Source organism: Gossypium arboreum, chromosome 8 (genome assembly GCF_025698485.1).
Source record: "Gossypium arboreum isolate Shixiya-1 chromosome 8, ASM2569848v2, whole genome shotgun sequence".
In the NCBI taxonomy this organism is placed as follows: domain Eukaryota; kingdom Viridiplantae; phylum Streptophyta; class Magnoliopsida; order Malvales; family Malvaceae; genus Gossypium; species Gossypium arboreum.
The window spans coordinates 19,969,059-19,979,309 of record NC_069077.1 but is presented as its reverse complement, the minus strand read 5'-3'; positions in this window follow the sequence as shown (position 1 = coordinate 19,979,309).

Below are 10,251 nucleotides of genomic sequence, written 5' to 3'. Positions count from 1 at the left end.
TATGAATCCGTTAACTAGGGTTCATCGGGTAAAACAACTTATATGAAATTAGAAATTGATAGAAAAATATTGAATTAAGTATGAACCATGTGTTTGAATGAGTATGAAATAAAAATTGTTATCTAATATGTCATTAACTAGCATATTGATTACTTATAGCATCATATGATTTGATTGTGGTATAATACTCACCTTGTTGATGTTGTGACATGTAGCGCCGCAATTCGGAGGTTATATTGATCACTGAAATGATCGTAGGTAAAATTTAAGTTTAACAATCTAGAAAACATACGGTATTTAAGTTACGTAAAAATCTTTGTTGTTAAATTCCGATATTATAAAAATTCTAGTCCAAAAGTTACTTACGTGCGTAAAACCCAAAATTCAGACCACAATATTCAAAATAAAACTTACAGTTCAAACCATTTATTTGTAAATGTGGAATTTATGAAAATACTTTTAAAGCTGATTCTAAACGTGTAACACCTCTAACCCGTAACCGTCGCCGGAATAGGTTAAAAGGCATTACCGAACTTGTCATTTAGTTTAGAACAATTACAATTGAAATACCATCTCATTACAGTAAATGTCATTCATTCACATTCGTTACAAACATAAAATCGAGCATACAATACTTAAACATGCATTTTTAAAAGGTCACACGCCCGTGTGAACAGGCTTAGACACACCTGTGTCTAAGCCGTGGCAAAACAGGGCATACATACTAACTTATCCACACGGTCACAAGACACGTCCGTGTGCTAGGCCGTGTGAAAATTAAGGAGGCTACTAACTTGGCCACACGGCCGACCACACGCCCGTGTGCCAGCCCGTGTGATACACACAACCACTAGACACTCCCGTGAGTCTAGGCCGTGTGAAAACTAGAAGGTACACTGACTTGAATTCGTAGGGTACCCCAGGGGACGCACGGCCGTGTAACATGACCATGTATAGCACACGACTGAGACACATGCCTGTGTCTCTACCCGTGTGGACAAAAATAGGCCATTTGAATAGCCAAATTTACCACCTTAAAACACAAGCAAATACATTCAAATTTGACCTTATATGAACAACTCAATTTACAGCCAAATGAACCAATTCAACACACAAATAAAGCTATGTCTAAACTTACCATTCACATGTTCATACACCTATATAACATCATATACAATTCATCCATTTAACCTCCAAAATCAAGACTACCTTTGCATAATCTCATACATACATTATCATACTAAAAACATACCATGATTAAACATACGTATATATAACCAAAACATAGTACCAAATAAGCCAAATCACATGGCTTAACTTATATACAATTCTTACTAAAAAAAAAGGTTCCAAAACATAACTTATACTATCAAACTAGCATATACATGCCATACTTATAAAGGTTCATAAGTTCAAAATGCCAAACAGAAATTTGGATAGTGTAACGAGCAACTCTGACTTGTCCGGAACGAGCAAGCTAACAAACCTCTATAAGTCATAGAAACAAAAATTGAGTAAGCTTCTAAGATTAGTAAGCCCTTATAATTCAGAATAAAACTTACCATTTAAAGAAGTCAAATGCAATAATAACAGGCCAACAATTCAATATAAATCCATCACCTAATTACACATAATCATCACATGTTAGTCATTCAACTAATACATAAACCATATCTTGTTCATATAACATTATTTAGGCTCGTTGAATCTATTAGAACTTCAAAGGATAATCGAGTGAACAATGTCAATAATTCGTCAATTCATCATCATACATGCTTTTTCGAGGCATGTCCAGTAAACTCATCATGAGCTGATAACAGTGAGCTCGATTGAGCTGGAAATGGGAAGCTCTTTCGAGTTGAACGGGAAGCTCTTTCGAGCTGAACGGGTGGTGAGTCCGCAACAAATGCAGGAGCTCGACCATTTCGGTAATTACAGTAACATGTCACTCATATCCAATGAATTCTTATAGTTCAACTAAAGCTCGATAACACATTCGATATATCATCAAGTAATTCAATTATAAACATTCAATTCAACCATTGCAAGTATATTATAGTTCGATTCTAATTATATGAACTTAACTTGAGTTGCTCGGATATCAACTAACGGCTACTCGTTAATCTTTTCCTTTCCCTGCTCTAAACTCGAACTCGGCTTATCTTGGTCTATATATTATCAAATTCAACATATTCAGTATTCAAGCTATTCAATTTAGTCCATAATTCATATTTTGGCAAATTTACACATTTGCCCCTATACTTTTCAATTTTTACAACTTAGTCTTTATCACAAAATACACAAAATTTGCTTATACCCATGCTTAGCCAAATATTCATGTATTCCATATAAACCCACTTCTTTCATATATTTCACATTTTAACCCCTCAATTTCTCATTTTCACAATTTAATCCACAATTAGCAAAATCATTAAAAATCCCAATACAAAACATATTTGTACATCACTAAGCTTTCATAATTCCTAATTAAACTTCATGAAGCTCACATATTCATCAACATCATCTTATGAAAACATTAACAATTCCTTAAATTAGGGCATGGGTTTGATAGAATACTAAGCAACAATCTTAGAAATGTAAAAATTATCAAAAACATGACAAAGAACATACCCGAATTAAGCTTCAAGAGTGCCGAACCCTAGAACTCTTTTCTAATTCTCTTTTCTTCGTATTTCCAGCAAGAATGAAGCATATTTGCCATGATTACGTATTTAACCTTTAATAATTTTAATATTCACATATATACCAAAACACTAACTTCCACTAACTCCATTTAAGGCCTAATTGACATGAAATGACTCCCATTTTAATAAGCCATAGCAATTAAACACTTTTAACAACGGCACTCAACTTTTACAAGTTACGCCATTTAATCCTGTTTACCAAATGGAGCATTTAAACAATAAAATTTCTTTACGAAACTTTCACATAAATAATCTATCATGCTTTAAACCTTATTAAAATAATAAAATAAATATTTTGACTTCAGATTTTTGGTCTCGAAATCACTATTCTGATTTGACCTAAAAACGAGCTGTTACAAAACGTGGCTGTCCGAGACCTCCAATGTGCCAAGTCCAGCAATAGCATAAAAAAATATCTGAAAAAGAGAAACTAAGGGGGGTGAGCTACACAAGCTTAATGTGAGTTCGAAACGACAGAAAAATGAAAATTAAGTGCTACAATTAAAAAAAATACCACAATGGCAATCCAATATCCAAATAATCATCACAAAGAAAACAGAACCATCAGTACTGAACACATCGATCTATTTACCGTTAATCTTGCAATTAGACAGATAGACAGACAAAATGCGGAACAAATGCTGTAACAGCCTATTTTTAGAGTTAATCAAAACAGTGGTTTCGGGACCACAAATTTGACGTTGAAAATTTTATTTTATTATTATTTTAATATTTACGGTATGATATTAGAGTTGAATGAAAATTTCTTGAAGAAATTTTACCATTTGAGTGGTTAATTCAGTAAAAAGGACTAAATCGCGTAAAATGTAAAAGTTTAGTTCTATAAGCTAAAGGTGTTTATTAGTTATGGTTTTTAAAGTAGAAGTCCTCAAATGGTAATTAAACCATTTGAAGTGTGAGTGGACATTTATGGGTATTATTTATGCATGTTTAATGGTTTTATTTTAAGGATAAAATAGTAAGTTAATTATTAAAGATTAATTTAATAAAACCAAACAAGCATATCATCAATTTTTTACTTCATCTTCACAGAAAAGAAAAAGAGAAAGAAGCCATGGGTGTTGTTGAGTTTGGCCAACATAATCTCATGCTTGTAAGTGCAATTTTACTCGATTTTTAATAATTTTTATGTTTTTGAGATCACTGCTTCGTAATCTAGCTAGCCTGTATCTCTGATTTTTGAACTGTTAAAGCATGTGAATTTTACCATTATTGATTAAGTGTATATTTTGATAATTGATGATAGAAAATAAATTATTGTTGTTAGATATACAAGTTTTGTAAAGTGAATTTTGGTAAAAATGTCAAATTTGGACTAAATTATACATTATTGAAATTATATGGTTAAAGTGTGATTATTTGGAAAATATGGGCTGCTAGAGGTATGGGTAAAATTCGGCTAACATGGGCTTGTCCTTAATTGCATGAAGTAACAATTTTATGTGACAAGGACTAAGTTGCAAAAATGTGTAATAAAATGGGCAAAAGTGTAATTTTCTCGAAGTGTGTAAATTGTGTTAAATTGAATGAATTGTTGATTAAATAAGCTGATTTTGTTTATAACTAGATTGAGAAAAGTGAAATACGGGTATAGATCGAGGAAAATATAAAGTATTGGACGAGTTGATTCGTTCAGTCGTTTTAACGATCGAGGTAAGTTTGTATGCTAATAAACGTACGTAAATTGTGTTATAAATGCTTATTTATTATTGAATTGAATTAAATGCTGAATAGTCATGATTACGAGCCGAAATCAACAGAGTTATGATATCTGAAAGTCCCGTACGAACCTTAGGAATAGTATAGGATACAAATGTCATGGTATTAGGTCACCAAGATGTGATTACATGTAAGACCATGTCTGGGACATTGGCTTTGTATTGTGATTACGTGTAATACCATGTCTAGGACATTGGTATCGTTAATCAATTACGTGTAAGACCCTGTCTAGGACTATGGCATCGATATGTGATAATATGTAAGACCATCTTTGGGATATGGCATTATACGAGTTATATGTGATTGTTGAGTATCCTTAACGATTCTGAACGGTTCAATGGGCATAGTCAAGATGAGAATGGAAGTACAATTGAATTAAGTAATACAGGTATGTACAGAATCTATGTGAGAATCGAATAAAGGTAATTTGGTGAGTTCATAGTGTATCATGTATATGAAATGAGAAAGATTTATGTATAAGTATGTTTCATGCCAAAAATGTGTTTATTTGGCTATAATGAGGTATGAATTGAATGATATGTGAGATATGAGTTATAGTTGTTTTAATTAAATATACATATGGCACATAGTGTGCGAAATACCGTTATTTGATGATATTTAACATGATTCATTTTACTAAATAAAATGTGATGGATATTGGATTGAATGAAGTTATATATATATATATATATATATATATATATATATATATATATATATTTGCTTATGTACTTGAAAATGTGAATGAATTGGTAAGAATGTGTTAGATCTATATGAACAATGATATGAATAAACATGTGAAACTCTTGGTTAACTATGTGAATGGATTCATGGTATAAAGGTGAAAGCATTGAGTAACATTATGATATATGTAAATACTTAATATGTGTTTATTCGATAAGTTGAGTTTATTACCATACGAGCTTACTAAGCTTTATAGCTTACTTTGTTTTCTTTCCTATGTTTATAAAGTTTCGGAGACTTGCTCGGGTTGGAAGTCGTTGGAAATCTAATCACACTATCCAGCTATGATTTGGTATTTTTAAGCTTTGTGATATAGGTTATATGGCATGTATAGGTATTGTGGTTATTTGATGAGTATAAATAAATTTTGGGAATTGATGCCTATGTGTTTGATGTAATTAGCCATGAGATGTGGCTTGAAAATGATGTTAGTTTGGTGTGTATATTGCCTTGTAAAATGATATATCTTTATAAGTTTGGTTATGGTTTAAATAGCTCAAATAGTCATTAGGTAAGTGACATGTATATGCTTGGTTTAGTTTTGATATTTGAATTCCAATTTGGTGGCTACATGACTTGATTATGATATGTGTTATATGTGTGTTTTAAGGTTAGTAAAGATGTGAAGTTAGTTGAATTCATATGTGGAGTTAGTTGAATTCTTAAGTCAAATTATATAGGTGAATTATGGTTATTAAATCAAGTCGATTTGGTAAGTTTTTGATTAGTCAAATGGTTATATATGAATAAATGAAATGATTGGAATCTAATGGCATGATTTGTGCATGAAATTAGTATAGTTGGCTACCTATTTGTGTATGATATTAGTTCCATATGACCTGTTGCAGGTGGTTAAGTTTGGGTGAGAAATGTGGTTTGAAACAAGCCTATTTTCATCTACACAGGCTGAGTATACGGGCGCGTGGCTCAACCATGTGTCACACATGGCCTTGGTACACGGCCGTGTGTCCCCTGAAGCTTAGTTAAAGGTCAAGTCAGTGAGTTACACAGCCTAGACACACGAGCGTGTCTACTGGCCATGTGTGGCACACAGCCTTGGCACGTGGGCGTGTGACCATTTTGAATAGGCACACAGGCCAGACACACAGGCGTGTGGTCGGCCGTGTGGCCAAGTCAGTATGTATACCCTGTTTCCACATGGTATGGACAAGGGTGTGTCTGGTGGCCGTGTGAGGCACACGGCCTGGTCACATGGGCGTGTGACCCCTAATTTCATGAAAAATTTTATAAGTTCCCAAAGTTTTTGTATATAATCGGTTTAGTCCCGAACCACCTCTAAAGCATGTTTAAGGCCTTGTTGGCCCTCTTAAGGGAAAATGTGATTATGTTTGATTGATGTTTATATGGAAAAACTTAATGTTTGAGAAATGTATACTTTTGTGATGTGATTGATCGGTAATACCTCATAGCCCTATTCCAACGACAGATACGGGTTAGAGGTGTTACAAATGCGTCAACATGAAACCCACCTATCCAGCCAAACACCTCTTTGTCCCTCATTCGCACCACAAATGAGCTATAAGAAACTCAACCAGCCTTGCACACCACATAGGACCTCAAAAGACCCATCCAACCGTACACACCATGCATGTGGAACAAAGCCACGTAAATTACAGTATGCAGCTAAGTTGCCAAAAGTCTCGTACTGTGCGGTAAATCGCTATACAGACGTATTGCAGTTAAAACTGCAAAATCAGACCAGACTTCCTTCTCTTCACATCCCAAACCCAAAATCATAATACAAATGCAAAAAATGCACACCAAACACTGTCAATCACACATACACAGAAGCTCGTAATCAGTCAATCAATTACAAAATCGATGTACACAGTTTTCAGACAGTTACACACCAATTAAATAGAATCAGAAGTACGCATGTTCAATCGACCAAATCCAAAATCATACATCACAATACTCAAAAATTAGGCAACATCACATTAACGAGTCACTTAACTAATGTAACGATTGCTTATAACAGATATGTCCGAGCCAAAACATAGTCCCAACCAACCTTACTAAGGCCTAACCGTGGGTCAAAACACACAGGATCACAAAAAGTCAAAAACAGACACAGTACAAAAATTGGCGACATAAGGCCACAAAACCATGTGCCCCGGCCGTGTGGAAGTGCTCAGGCCGTATGGGGGTCTACACGTCCATGTGGAGGCCACACACGCCTGTGTGAAGGCCACACACACCCGTGTAAAGGGGACACTCCCGTGTGAGCAGCCCGTGTAACTCACTGTCCAAAAGTGCTAAAAATAAGTGCAAAGTAGACACGGCCGTGTGGAGATTTCACATGCCCGTGTGGGGACACATTCCTGTGTAGCTAGGTTGTGTGGCACCAAAATTCGCCCCAAAACCCTAATTCCCAATTTCACATGGCCATGTAAGCCATCCATGTGGGGCACACGGCCATGTGGTTACAAAACCACACCGAAACAGCCTAGAAAACACGATATTCAACATCAAAAGATCCTTAACCTCTAATAGTGCAGAAACCCACCCTAACTAGTCTAATTTTACGCAATTTATCAGTAATACAACATTACGATTATGCAATTACCGGAACACCCAAAATTACTGAATTTCAACAAATTGATTCAATAATTCACGATTAAATTAAAAAGTTACGAAACCCACACCTGAATTCGCGATTTAAACACCCAGAATTGTTTGACTTGCTCCACTGAGCCGATTCACAGACCTCAATTACAAACACAACTATAAGAATTTAATTTAAGAAACACAACAAAATTGAGGCCATTCCTCCATTAAAAAGACAAAACTTACCCAATTTCGGAACCAACCAAGCAGAACACTTGAGAACAAAGCTCCTTTGACAGACGACAAAGCGGAAGAAGCAAAAAGAAAATCAAAGGAAATTGAAAAAGAAGAAAATGTGAAGAGAGAAGAGAAGAACATGAGAAGAGATTTTTTTAGAAACAACTTCCATTTTTTTCCAAAAATAAAAATACCATCAAATAAATTTCACAAAATATATATATAACATAAAATAAAATAAAACTCAAATAAAATAAATTCCTCAAACACATATGAGGATTCGAACCTAGAGGCTAACTAACATACAACCAACCGTTAGACCAACAGGCTCATTTTGATATAAAACACAACAACAAACCCAATTGTCCTATCCAGCCACTGACCCTACCTACAAATTGCAAAACTTTTAACCACAAATTTCGTGATGTTACATGACATGTTATGTTTTGCCAAAACTCTAGTTTCCTTTCAAAACTAGCATATTTGTCTAATTACCCCTATTTCAATATCTATTAATTTTAATTAGTTTGTTCATAACGAAAAGTTGAATAAATCGTATTTTTAATTCAAATTTAATATAAAAATTTTAGTGTTGAAAAATTAATGTCTATAGTTACAATTTAGTATTACTAGATTCTAATGTTCATGCGTTTTATGTGATTTTATGTATTTAATATTTAATTAGTTTTTAAATATTGTATTTTTAATTGTAGTAATTAGAGTAAGATGATATTTATTAATTTAATTATTGAATATAATTAAAATATATTAACTTATCAATTCAAATATTATAAAAATAAACTTTTCAAACAATAATTAAAACTTTTTAACATATCCAACATACAATATAGTTTTACTTTAAGTAATCAAGGCAAAGAAACATTATTTAAAATAATATCTAACTAATAATGAACTTTAGTATCAATTAAGTGATAATATTAAAGGAGTGTTTAGCCTTTGTTTAGATAAAACAATTTTTACTATATTTTATGCTTAGAGTTCTATTCAAGTAATAACTATATTTTAAAATTAGCACAATTCTTTTTAACTAATAATTGTAATCTAAATTCTAATTATTTTTAAATGTGTAATTATCTCTGCTTCTATTAGGTTATGATTATATTTAAATGTATAGTTATCACAATTTCTATTTTATTTCAACTCTTTTAAACTAGTAATTCTAAATTAAATATTATAATTATTTTTAAATGTAAATTTAATAAGATGATGAAAAATAAAAGGTATTCAACTTAGTTCAAAAGTTTTTCCAAATTCATTTCTAATTGTACATGTGTTACATGTGATTTTATGCGTTTAATTTTAATTATTTTAATAAATGATGTATTTTTAATTATTTTAATTAATTTTTAATTTATTATTCAAACTATTAAATATAAATAAAACATATTAACTTGTTTAAAAATTCAAATATAATAAAAAAATTAAATATCATATTAAAAGACTAATATTTTGTAGATTAACAATTTTAATAATATTAAAAAATAAATAGTAATTAAAAATTTGTACTATTTTTAACATACAGTATAATTTTATTTTATGTAATCATTATTTAAAATAATAACTAATAAATACTTTTAAAATATATTAATTATTCTGATAATTCAAATATAGTACGAATAAAAATTCTTATTACTAAAGCATTTGTAGGAACAATAAAAAATGGTATACTGTAAAGTAAAATCTTCAATTTCAATTTTATTTTCTTAATAACCAATAATTTGATTATAATAATTTGTAAATAATACACAATTAATATGTAGAAAAAAGTAATCTCAATTAAAAATAAAATAAATTAAAAAAACTTTTAAAATGATTGTAATTGAAAAACTTTTTATTTCAACTTTACTTCAATTATAATTATTTTAACTAAAATTTTAAATATATAATTATAATTATTTTTAAATGTGTGATCATAACTTTTATTAAATTATAATTAATTTTAAATATATAGTTATCACAAGTTCTATTTTATGTCAACTTTTTAGTTAATAATTCTAAATTAAATATTATAAATATTTTTAAATGTTAATTTAGTAATATGATAGAAAATAAATGTTATTTTATTGATTTAAAAGTTTTTCAAACTCGCACTCTTATATATATATATATATAAAATAGATTATAAATTTTAAACAAATATTATTTATTTATAATAACTACTTTAAATTAATATCATTATTATTTTTATTTTAAAACTTACTGGAAACTTTATTTATACGTCATTAATTTTTAGAAT